A 13,407-nucleotide genomic window follows, 5' to 3' on the forward strand; every position below is an offset into this window, starting at 1 on the left:
CAGCATTGTTTTCAGGGCTGGGTTAAATAAATAAATAAAATACTAAAGAATTGAATTTCTGAAAATATTGAATATGAAATATTTCTGGATTCGACTGAAATGTTCTTTGAAATATTTTTGTAATGCACGTCAAATGGTATATGGAAAAGTTGGTAGCAATTGGCATTTAGCAATTGACATATACAATGTAAATATATCGATATAGATTCGTATCACCAGCCATCTCATCAATAATGGATCAAATGGTGAACCTTTTTTTTTTTTTTAATTGAAATTTTATCGAATGCAAGATCCTGCCCACTACCCAGCCCTAGTTCTTTTGAGTCTAGGTCATTAAAACTTGAGTCTCTTGCTGTCCTGATCTTGAATGAAGTCAATTTTGGGAGGGACGAAAAACCCTCCCTGAGGCAAAGCAAGGAAATTCCATACTGCACAACATCCTGCTCTCTCAGGTGCTGCAGACCTTCTCTGTAAAAAAAAACAAAAAACTGACCCCCGCAGTGTTTGTTCGCAAGACACACACTTTTCTTGTTGCTTTTCCGTGGGAAAGGAAATGTTGTTCAGAAACAGACTGTGACACAATGATTAAAGTTCATGTCGGCTAGTCTCAAAGATTTGCAAGCAAAAAAAATATTTTGTGGGGGGAAAAAAATGTCTGAAGGCTCATTATTCATATGAAAGGGAAAAGCCCAATGAAAATGAGAAAACCTTACATAATTATCATGCTGTACCTCATAATCAAGTTAAATACAGCTACAAACCCAACTGCAGTTACCTGCTGGACTCCAAAATGAGGGCAGCCGTTTCTAACCATTTGTTTAGTACTCGCGCGGTGCCCGTCAATACATGCCTGTTCGTAAAAGTCGCGGCGACTCTCGGTGGGGAAAAATAAATCACCGGGGAAATACTCTTTCTCACGGGAAAAAACACACCCAAGTTACACTTTTGGATAAACTCGCTGTTCGCTTGTTTATTCAAAGTTTATTAATATTACACGTGTCGCGTGTCCGAAATGCCCCAATTTCGACACTGCACGTCCTGGGGTCCCCAGCAACACATGCGCCGAGTGTAAAGTAGATTGGCTGAACGGTTGTCAAGATAATCGAAGGACATACAGAGGTTCCTTCCTTTATAGTGAGACAAAGCCTTAGTCGGTGCGGTCCTTGGACGCGCATATGGAAAACCAAATGTTTTTTTTGTTTTGAGGAAAACAGGCCTGAAGTAATGTAAACTGTTATGTAAGAGGCAGGAGTGACCCAGTTGTGTCTCTGCGGAAAAACACTGTACGTAAGGTGAGGAGGATGCTAAGTGGGCCTTTGCTGTCTGCTGTTCCACTGGTCACACATAAAGATGGCTTGGAATCAGGATTTCTCTTCTCCCTGGAGCTGGAAAGCCGTCCTCGTTAAGAAGATGGTTTCAAGTCAAAATTCTATACTTCACTGCCATGTCAACATTGTAGATTGGGTGTTGATGGGCTCACTTCTAAACACAAGACAGGCACATGAAACGGGCAAAGACAAGTCTGACACGTGAGGTAAAGCCTTTGTTTTTGTTCATCTTTGCAGAGATTTTCACATTCTGAATATAAACCGGGCCGTTATTAGGGCTATATATTGAAATGCGTTACTTGAATGGCATCGCCCAAATTGCATTGATAGTATCGGCTATAGAACAATCGGTGGCATTCAGTTTCAAAGTTATTTATCGCTGCAGCGACAGTGAGACACAATTAGAACCAGAAGTGTCTACTGGAATAGTAAACGTCATGTGGTTTTCATTTTGTTGAAAGAGAAGTGTTTCAAGCTAGGGAGAGGTTTTATATGAAGGCACCATATGGCCGTTAACTAATTTTCAATTAAAAAAAACCACATAATTGGTGTCTGAATAAACAATCATTTAGATACTGTGCATTGGTGTCAAGGTTTGACGTGAACACGAATCGGACCGTCTTGGAGGGAAATCAAGGGTAAACCCAGATGTTGGGGAGAAAAAACAAAAAGAAAATGTTTAAAACTTGGTGTAATCCACCAAACACCGACGCTTATGGATTGCCACTTCAATGTAAAATCCTAATCCTTAATTGCCATTGTTGTCGTGCTGTATGATTTACAAGCGGATCTTATTTTCGGTGGTCGAAAGGTGCAATGTTTTTACCTCTTCTGTTGCGTACAGAAATCCAAATGGGAAATGCCGTAGCCTTTATCGTTTCTACCAGAATGTGTCCACGCCAGCGCCTGTGCACTTCCTGCTCCAGATCCTGCATCTGAAGCTAGCGGAGGTTAAGGTCATCGCTGGTCAAATCAATGACACACACACACACACACACACACGTACACGCACAGACACATACAGATACACTTCTCATTTGATTATAGCTTTATATTATTTTTGTTATAGATTTGAATAGATTGAACTTATTCTGTTGACCTGGCTTAAGATCATGGAGAAGATGGAGTAGTCCCTGTTGCTGATGGTTAACTTCTCGTCCAGTATCACCTAGCATTTACATTTCTTCTCAACATTTTTGCCTGGACAAATAAAGCCGTGTGTGCCGGAAACACTTGCAAATTTGCCGGCTGGGTTTCCTGGTCAATGACGTGATCGGTCTACTCCCATTTCGCTCACGATTTGAATACATCAAAGGTCAGATTTAAAAGACGTAAGTTAGCTGTCGCCAGGGTTGTAGTGCTTGAGGTATGGACATTTGAAAGACTGTGCTCTCTCGGAGAGAATATTCAACTTGGACTCGATTTTTCATATTTATGAAATAATTATCGAGAACATAAGATTGTTGCCTCACAGCAAGAAGGCTCTTTGTTTGAATCTGATTGGAGTCTTTCTGTGTGGATTCTCCATGTTCACGTGGATTTCCTTCCAGATGTTCTAGTTTCCTCACAGCCTGAGGACATGCATGTCAGGGTCAGACACTCCTGCCGATGCCCCTGAGCAAGGCATGGGTCGAGATCTAGTGTTAGTTCCCTGGGCACTCCTAGCTCTGCAAGATACTAGGATGGGTGAAATGCAGAGAAGAAATTCTCCCCCAGGGATTAATGAAGTATCCAAAATGATAATAAGAAAATATTTTAAATAAGCTGAGGCACAATGGGCAAAAACAATTCATAAACATTGTGAAGAGTGAAGTCAAATTCTCACCTTGCGGTGATGGACCGCAAGGGGAGACTGCTACAATTTCAGTCACGTTATTCAGTTTGATTGGTGGCGGTATGTGTTCTTTCTCAAGGTTTGTGCTGTGCTAAAAAAAACAAACCAGAGCACACTCCATTTGTGCTTTTGTGCCATTTGTGCCATTTGCACAAAGACCTGCATTTCCCTCACTTCTGGTAAATGTACTGTGTTCCAGGAAGTCACTCTAAATGCCACTGTCGTCCCTTTTCTGTACATCCTTGAGGGAGGAAGTGAACTCCACAACTGCCTCGACTGCGGTGTCCAAGTCAGTCTTGAGAGACACCGAACGTCTGTTCTCTCTTCAGCGGAGGAACTTGCAGAATGATAACGCTGTTCCAAAACAAAAACAAATACACCTTTCCCCAGAAAATGTGTGTTTACTTAGCTGCTATCGCTTTTGAAATGTGTTCAAACAGTTAATCATGCCTAGAGGGAGGCGTGTAAGACGGCTTTACGGCGCTTTTTAGTTTTCGGCTCACATTTGTCTGAAGAAAGTACGACTTGAGAACACGGCTACCCTCTCACAGATAGGTGTGCACTGAAAACATACTTTGTGCGTGTAACTTTGCAGGACCAGGTGGTAGCGGGATGCTTAAAATAGCCAATGGGAAGGCAGCCAATGTGCTTTGACTGCTATAGATGGTGAAGTGCGCTGGAGCCAGCACGTCATGAATGAAATGCTAGAGAGCTCTCTCTGCCTGGTTCAAGGTCAACCAGCCCCAACGTCAGCTGTTTTGCCTGTTGTCATTTTGCACACCCATATATATAGATAGATAGATAGATAGATATAGACATTTATTTTCTCCAAATGTTTTATAGTAAACCTCTGACGCACTCTGCTTCTGTTTCTGGATGTAATTCCAGGCTTCACACTGCAGCTGGAATGTCAGCAACATTTTGGTAATTATGGCTGGGCACTCGGGCTGTCAGTGTCTCTTTTTGTAGTCCTGTAGAACCGAAACTGCGACCGCCTTAGAAATTCTTCTTTGGATCAGGTTATTTATAATGTAACATTTTGTTTGATTAGGGAGTTGACATCATGATTCAGCCTACTCTCGAGCCTTCCCGTAAGTCGATCTGTTATTTATTTTTTTAATCTTTAAAAGGGACCTATTAAACTCCTTTTCAACAAGTTAATATAGGTCTCTGAGGTGGCCAAAACATGTTTTTAGAAGTTTTTTTTTGCTGAAAATAACACTCATATTATGCATTCTAGCCATTCTAACATGCCTCAAAACCCCGCCTGAACTTTTACTTATTTCAGTTTAGCAGTCCACCAAAATCTGTTTCTGAACAAACTTGAGGCAGGAAATAAGTAATCTAATTGCTGAATCTTCACTCATATTAGATAGACATGGCCTAATTCAAAAGTTTGTTCCGACTTTGGTAAGGCAAGGGCACTGCTGCACTGCCGGTTGCCACTGCTTTCTTGGATGTGCTTCAAGCGCGTGGGGGACAACCGCATGCTTTTTTATTATTCTTATTTTTTTTTAATTCAACTAGAAAATGTTGGGAAAATAAATACATTTACAATAAAACTATTTTTTTTTATTGGTTTAGTCTGGAAAAACGCACAGCAGATCGCGCAAAACACACAGCACAATTTTCCTTCACTAATGTACTTACACTTCCCTCGTCTGCAGTTTTGTTACAGACATTCTTTTAAAAGATTTGTGCTGGTCTGTGCAGCCAACAGAGCAGTTCCAATGCATAGCTCTTAGCTTCGACAATGCTGGCGGGTCCTGTAGTTCTCAAGCCCTGGGTGGAGTCAGATACAACACATTTACACAGCTGTCACTAAAACGACCTAAACTGGAAAATAACTTTAAATATCTCATGGTTTATCAATTTGAGGAACGTGAATGTTGTGTTTTTGCGATAATTATCACTTTATTGCCCACAGTAATCAAGACATTGAAATGACAGGACACAGACGGTCTCAAAACGAGAAAAACAATTTTCTTGTTTATACATTAGTTAACATGGGTGTCACCCAAATTCTCTGGGTCTGTTTCATACCTTTTGGACGCGTTGCGGTGGTTTCAGTTCTCCCAGTTTAGCCATGGGCTGTTCCATGGCTGGATTCAATTTTCTGGGTGTAACTAGGAGGCCAAGCTTGTTCACATCCCCTCCTGGGCCGTCAGATATGCTTGCAGAATCAGAAACGGGGCCAGATTGTTCCCGTGCATGTTTAGACTGACAATTCCTTTGGATATATAAACTTTTATGAGCAGTGGAATTTGTAATTTGATATGTTACAACAGTTTTAAGATACAGCAGGGCTGGATTGATTTCATGCCGTGCGCGTGCATGCGTGCGTCCCCTCCCTCTTGACATAAAGAGGTTATCTAGCATCTCTGGGGGTCAATATGTCCACCATGTATCTCCCCAAGGCAGCAAGCATTAAGCTGTCATCTTTCGGTTCGTTCATTGGATGGAAATGTGATGTCACTCATTTATCAAGGCCACCAGAGTAAACTGCTGATATCACCAGATGCTGACAGGAGGAACGTGATTGATTTAGCCTGTTTTCTTTTTTCTTTTTTTCCATCCATTGTATGGACATATATTTGTCTCAAAATTAAATTATATAGAATTTCTACATTTCTTCTACTTTTCCTTCATTTTCAAACCGTATCGAGGTTTTAGAACATCTTACCTTGATATGTCCATGCACTCTCCTCTGTAGAGCCTGTGGTCACTGTGTTGAGTGATTCTTTTTTTTTTTTTTTATTTACTATGACTTTTTTTCTACTGCTTTAGCAAACGCTGTGTCAAAAACATCCTTTGAACTCAAAAAATTACAAAGCAAATCGAACCCACAACGATTTTCTTTCACTAATGTTTGACAGTTTCTATCTTTATGTCTTGAAATGTAAAATTAGCACATTAGAATTCCCTTGTATTTGTTCCAATGTTTTGAAGTATTTGATCCCAACAATACCGCAAAATAGGAAGGGAAGAAAAAAGGCACTTCCAGTAGTGTGGAGCCTTTTTTTAGTTTGTAAATTGATGTATTCACTTATGATGCTGATTTCTGCCAAGTATTAAATCTAACAATATGGGCCGAATTCATTTTTTTTTTAATTTAAGCTAAAATGAATGAATATCAATTATTTCTCTGAAGCGTTACCATTTTGCAGACACATAGTACCAAGATATCCTTTATATTCAAAATAAATTAAACCCGCCTCCACCATGTTGTTCCACCTGCCTTGTCTATTAGGCCTAAATGTTGCTTTTCCAATGTTGAGCTAGGACGGCAGAGACCACGATGTTTCAAAGTCATACAACAGTAAAACTTCTGTCAATATGTTTTAGCAAAAGGAAACATGAGCCAAGATGATTTTTTTCTACTCCGCAGTTTGGTCACACACTCAAAAGGAAAAGTAGTCTTATGGTGCTTATCACTCAGTGCATGCATCAGGTGGTTAAAGTTCAGGTTAAGAAATGTAAGTTAATAAAGGAAACTCAAGAATTATTCCCTCAAAGTGAAAAGTTGTGTATATGTCTATTGGGACATTATTGGTTACTGTTCGGCAAATTTTAAGGTCATGTATAACATGTGTAATGCACAATCCTGAATTTTCTCCCAGGAATGAATAAAGTGTTATCTTAACACAGACATGGAATTTTCTTACGTTATATTCTAGATCACACTGCATTCGGCAGGGTGTCATGGACAAAATTATTATGAGCAAAATTGAATAAAATAGTAATATCCTGCTACACAAGGTCATTTTTTCCCCAGAAGAGATTGCTATGAGCGGAGTACCAAAAAAAAAAATGTCACCTGCAAAAAGCCACGCTGGATGATTGGCGGTCATGTGTCAATATGTGACAGCTGCCACATGGACAAGGATTTGTTGTTATGAGGGCTAATAAATATCCTCCTGTTCAACACGTGTTGTGCTAACAGGTTGTCCTAAGGAAGAGACGCTTAGGTTTTGAAACAAGAACAAAATAAAAAATATATAAATTTATTGAATATCTCTTTTGTCATTGTACAAGTAGGATACAAAGAAACTTGTCCTTTGCATTTGACTCGTCTTATTCCTCTGAGCTGTGGGCAGCCGCAGTGCAGCGCCCGGGGACCAACTCCAGCTCTTTCTGCCGGTGCCTTGGTAAGGGGCACCAACAGGAGTATTTACCCCGAATAACATCCTTGTCTTTGGATGGAAAGCGGAGCACCCGGCGCAAACCCACACAAACACGGGGCGAACATGCAAACTCCACACAGAAAAGACCTGGAACAGTCTGGATTTGAACCCAGGACCTTCTTGCTGTGAGGCAACAGTGCTATCACTAAACACTGTGCTTATTTTGTAACTTAATTTGACTCAGTTGGTTTGTTCGCATCTTGTTACCAATACGTTTAATGCCTCTTTCCTGGAAGATGGCTATACCTACAAGAGGTTTTTGCATAAAGGGCAGTACTTGAAATCATTTGAGCCAAGTAGATGTACATCTATGCACATCATACGTCTACTAGACTGTATGATGTGCATATAATATAGTATAAGATAGTACTTAATTGATCCCATGGGGCTACAATGCTGTGGTTTTGGTACTTTATTGATTAAGAAGACTTATTATATAATGCTAATAAGAATGTTACCCACTCTGAAGCCTGGCTCCCCTGGAAGTGGAGATCTTCCCTTTGTTGCCCCTTCCCAGATTTCCACATTTTTTATGTCTTACACAAATTAAAATACAGTTATTGTATTAAAATATAAGGCCTAACCATTGTCACACCATTGAGCTATTTACATGTGTCTGGAGATCAGCAAAGAGAAGCTACAGTACGTCATCGTTGTTTGGAGCCCCTTCGATGTTCCTATGAATAATTCACAACGTAATGAGGGTGCATGGAATTACAGTGCCCGGAAAAGTCTCCCACGAAAAGCTTCATTCTATCGTAGAGCCAGCGATTTTGTAATTTCACCCAATCAATTTACATTTACATTTATTCCTTTAAACGCGCTTCAATGAACCTCCTTTTTGCACACCTTCTGTCTCTAGATAGTTGGTAGGATATTTTTTATGTTGCCGAAGTAATGAGAAATAACTTGGACTACACACACTATTTTCCACATGATCTTAATTTGCAGCCCTTTTTAATGACTCATTTATATTATTTACACTTGACAGTCGCCCTTGCCTGCAGCTGCGCTTATGCCCCTTCTAATCTTGTCTCTTTGTTTATCCAATTGTGTTGACTAAAAGCACTAACTCTGCAGTGTATGAGTCAGTATAAGAATACTGTCCGCCCTTCCCTCAAGTGTTTGGAGGGCTTAGTTCTATTGTTTCTCCATAAGCCAGTCAGATGTAACTTTACACTGTGTTCCTCCATCTGAGAACAGATACATTTGCAGGGGACCAATTATGTAAAACTAACTTTTTCCTTGCTTGTGCATACACATTTGCGTCTCTGATGGGCTTCTAACACAAACTGAAATAAGACAACCCAGTCAGTTTTTTCTGAGCTGCCTGTTTCAGAAAACATGTCCAGCCCTCCTACGCGTCACCGAGGGAGTCGTTCTAACTTAAACACCCCCCCATCTGAGTAAATCAACAAACCAATCTTTTAAAAGAAAGAGGAGTAAGTAACAACTGCCCATAACGAAACTGCAATTGATGGAAATTTAAGTTTTAGAAAGATGACTGTGAAGATAAATGTGTTTCTTTCAAGATAAAAAGACTGTAGGCTGTGGCGTTGTCAGTGTCTCCCACAAGCACGGAGAACACACAGAAGTTGTAACTCTTTTAAATGAGGCCTTGTAGGTCTACTATGAGTGAAGATTCAGCAACTGGATTGCTTATTTCTTTCCTCAAATCTGTTTAGAAACAGATTTTGGTGGACCAATAAGGTGAAATCAGTGAATGTAATGGAGTAAATACAACGAAACCCGGACGCTTTGCTCAAACCCCATTGGCTCACAGAACTCAGGGCCTTGGGAGGGTGACTCCTCCCACAACCGGTTTTGGAGCAGAATGGTGTATTTGTGGATTTTGAGATCATGGCTATGAATATGAAATCACCATAGAAGGAATTCCTCCGTCTTGCACGTCTTTATTCTTTACTTCAACATTAAGTCTCCAAAACAATAATCAACTGATGGTTGGTTTGTCTGTTTACACTGGCGCCAATGAGATCACTGTATTTCCTTATCCCAGCAATTCAAGTTGTTCTCACAGAATTAAGATGAATGATATCTGATACCATATATTTTGAGGCTTTGTGGGACCCATGGGTGGCCTTAACTTATGATGCTGACTTGCACTGCAGTTATCTACAATTGATCCAGTGGAGTAATGTCACAGGTGGAAACCCAACCACAAGGCAATGCATTTTTCTATCTCGATCAAGGCAACTGGACCTCTATGGATTAGGTCTTGTTTAATCAGTATACAGAAACACAAGGCCGCCTCTCATTCTATTTTGCACAGATTGAAATGTAGGTCTGTCTGTGCTTACTGATATTGTAAAGCTACATAATAATGACATAAAGCTCCTGCCGGATTAGTGAAACACACATTCTCTTGTTTGTGTATGTAATGTGTATGTAGGTTAAGATTGTGGCGGTTTCGCCTGCCACACGCCCTCCAAGTGGCGTTTTCAGGCACCTCTGGCACAGAGACACAGACAACGGGGTTGTAGACAAACTAGTTTATCCTAGAGAGAGGGCTGGTTGGAATAAGCCCAGGAGCAGATAGAGATGTGTCATGAGAAGGGCTCCTCTCCCCTGAGTGTGTGTGGGGACGGGGGTTTTACCTGTTGCTCGTTACGGGTATGCAGCCACCCTGATCCTGGGTCCCCAATTTCCTAGACCCAGGACAAGTGTGGCTGCTCAAACCACACCATCCCCACACCACATACCCCTGTCACCAAACTGAGGCCAGGGAGAATACCTGGCCGAGGCCTACTCCCCCCTCAGCTCTTTATCTCTCTTTCGTTCTCACACACACACTAGGGCTGTCAAAAGATGATTCAATATTCAACGCTAAAATGCTCGAATTGTAAAAAAAAAAAAAGTTCATGTCTGAGAATTACCCTTCAAAATAAAGATATTCAGTGATAAACAATCGCTTAATTACGCGTTTTTTTTTTTTTTCTTTTCCATTTTTTGGGGCCGCTTTCTACAATCTCACAACAAAAGATAAAGAGCAGAGGACCAAATTAAATGGACCAAATTGTGTTATTATCTTGGAGAAAGGAGCCGTCCCACCACCAGGTCTGGGTCTCTGCTCTGAGGAGGAGTAGGAGGAGGTAGAGGCTGGGCGCCGCGAATGGACGATTGAGAGTTTGCACGATCGCCCAAGCCTAACGTGCAACACACACACACATCAATTCTGGCTCCCTCCTCGTGTTTCCCATGATATATGATGATGATTTAAAAAAATAGAAAACGTCGGCATATTTCCAAGTCACGCTGGTGCGCCTAGCTGTAAAATTTTGTAGCACTGTCTCCAAAAATGGTGGCAAAATGCAACTAAATGGTCTCAGTCTGAAGCCCTGCCCTCTTTTGTCCCAAGGAAATACAAATTCATGTGGATCCTCTTGTTAACAATAACATTTTAGATATTTATCTAATGTCTATAAATGTTTGTAATTTAGTCCATATTTACCGTCTATGGCATGGCGACGGTAACCTGTGAGATGTCAACGATGTGACATTCCAGTTAATTTCCTTAGTTTGAAAACACTTCCCCTGCCTGCTCTGGTATCCAGACGTGCATTGTGCAGCCTCCCATCTCAGCTGCTGAGGAGATGAGACAGGGAGGGAGGAAGGGAAGCAGCTGTTGGGGGTGAAGGAGCACACTGCTGAACTCCGTGACCGAGAGAGGGCTCGATGTTATTGTCCCAAAGATGATCTACGACGGAGCAACAAAAATGTCGCTGAATGTGAAGACTTCAAAATCAAAAATGCAGATATTTGAAATTTCCGGGGGAAAGGCAACGTCTACCCTTTTTTTTTTTCAAAAGTTAGGTTCTTTTTTTGCAATACTTTATGGATAATCCATCTGCAATGTGCACAAGTTATGCCTGCTGCAGTGGTGTGCTGATGCTGGACTCGGCAACGACGCAGCGCTTGTGTTTGAGTTTTCTGACGTGGCTTCCATTGGATATGGGCCAGTAGTCTATACAGAATTTCTTTATTCATAGTTAAGTCTAGCTGTGATAGCCACCTCATTACACTTTGGAAAGAACACTGGGAAGGCAGTAAACCTAAAGACTCAAACATGAGGTAGTGTAGAACATGCTGCTTTTGAAACTCATCTCAACATATCTTAAAAACTAAAATGTCTTTCCCCAACGCTGTACAAGTGGAACGGATGATCTATTTACAGTCATTTGTCGGTTGTATGTGGTGAGCGAGTTGGAAACCAAACTCTTGCACCGTGGAAGGGAAAGAAAGCAAGATGTGCAAAGAGGGCCCCTTTTTAAGAAGCGTCTTTTCCATTGGTAAATTCTCTGAAGGGGTTTTTTTTTTTTTGTGTTCCTGGTAACACATTTATGTGGTAAAGGTGTGTCATTTCAGACAATTCTGCCTTATTTGACTTGGTCTAGACTAAATAGAAGTAATATTGCGTCATATGTTTACCATAAAACAGCACATTGGTGTACACAGCAGAAATCCAGGCTCTAGTTTTATGATGGAGAATATTGTACAACTGCTGTATACTGTGTCTCCTTTTTGGAACGGTGGAAGGAGATGTCAATATAATGAATGTATCGCTACAACGGACAATTATCTGTTGATTTTTTTTACTGTTATTTGATTTATTCGATCTATGCAATTAATAGATAAATACCAGGGAATCGCCCAGAGAGCCAGTTAGGCTACAAAACTGTTTATAATCTTTACGTAATGGCTTGAAGTGCCCCCTTCTTGACTGGATCCACAGGGACTTTAAATGAGGTTGATGTTATTCCAGTATTTCACTTGGGGAGGTTTCCATGCAAACTGCAGTGCGCTTGAATAATGTAACGGAGGATGTATATTTTCTTGTCTGTTAATTCCTGTTCATGTTTCATTAATTCGCAGCTTCAAACATATCTCTGGATTCCAGGCGTCGTTAATCCATTCAGCCCGACTTTTATAGTGTAATGGTGGCACAAGATACCTCTGTCATTAGGGCTCCGGGAAGGAGCTCAAGGGTGCATCCTGCACAGTAGAGTTTGAGTCGTGGACACTCTGTAATGAGCCACGTTCTGATGCCTAATGGAAGCCCACAGGGCACAGGGACGTGTTGCGCTGGAAAACGTTTAGAGAAGGCAAGAGAACGAACTACCGTTAGGTCAGGGCTTCGATGGGGTTTAAGGTGTTGCTCACACAGGAAACAGCATTAGGAAGGAATCCGTTAGTCTGGTCTGGAATGGGAGCTGGATAATGGAGACTAGGAAGTTTGATAAATTGCAGAAGCTACTTGTATTGCATGTAACTTTTTAGGGTTTTGTGTGTGTGTGTGTGTGTGTGTGTGTGTGTGTGTGTGTGTGTGTGTCTATACACAGCAAATGTTTTTTTTTTGACTGAAATGAAATGAAATAAACTATCAAAGTGAATATCTCAAGAGAATCTTGATATTGCCAGGTGTTTTTTCTTCTTTTCGTAAAGTTATCATTAGAGCATATTGTTTTAATTGTATCTTAAGAGAAAGGTAACCGTTACTTTTCTCTTGGGACTCAATTTGGATGCAAATTAAACATTTGAGTTCAGTTGAGCGTGTTTGTGTAGGAATGTTTTTGTTTCTCACGAGGATGCGACTGATCTGGATTTTCCAGCTCTGCCATAGATCTAACGGGAGTCTGTAAAGTCGATATTCAATTTAATTCTCTTCTCTTAAGTCTTGAAAACTTGAAAAACATGGCCACAACAATGCCACTTCCCAAATTAATTCCTTTCCAAACATTTTTTTGTGTTAACGTTGTTGGGGGGAAAAAAATGCAACACTCAGACGGAAACCACAATCTTTATTGCGTGAATAACAGTAATAAAACCAAAAACGAGGACAGCTGAACATCAACAGCAATCCTCCTGTGCTCCATCTGTGCATTTTGTGACCGTCCCCACGGTTATCCCATCCCTGCGGAACAGCCCGGTGAAGCTACTGGCGAAGGGTCAGTCCCTTGATCCCACAGGTGCTCTGTGGTGTTAAGGGCATGGGGCAAGGAAGGCAAAGGCTCGTGACATCCTGGCTTTTACAGAATGCGCAGGA

General features: G+C 41.0%; 1 protein-coding gene across 1 annotated transcript in view; it reads left to right on the forward strand.

The window, feature by feature from the left end:
* Positions 1 to 13,407, forward strand: part of hipk3b (homeodomain interacting protein kinase 3b) — a 43,537-nt gene that overhangs the window by 8,074 nt on the left and 22,056 nt on the right. The window lies entirely within an intron of this gene.

This window comes from Zeus faber, assembly GCF_960531495.2.
Source record: "Zeus faber genome assembly, chromosome: 3".
Classification (NCBI taxonomy): Eukaryota; Metazoa; Chordata; class Actinopteri; order Zeiformes; family Zeidae; genus Zeus; species Zeus faber.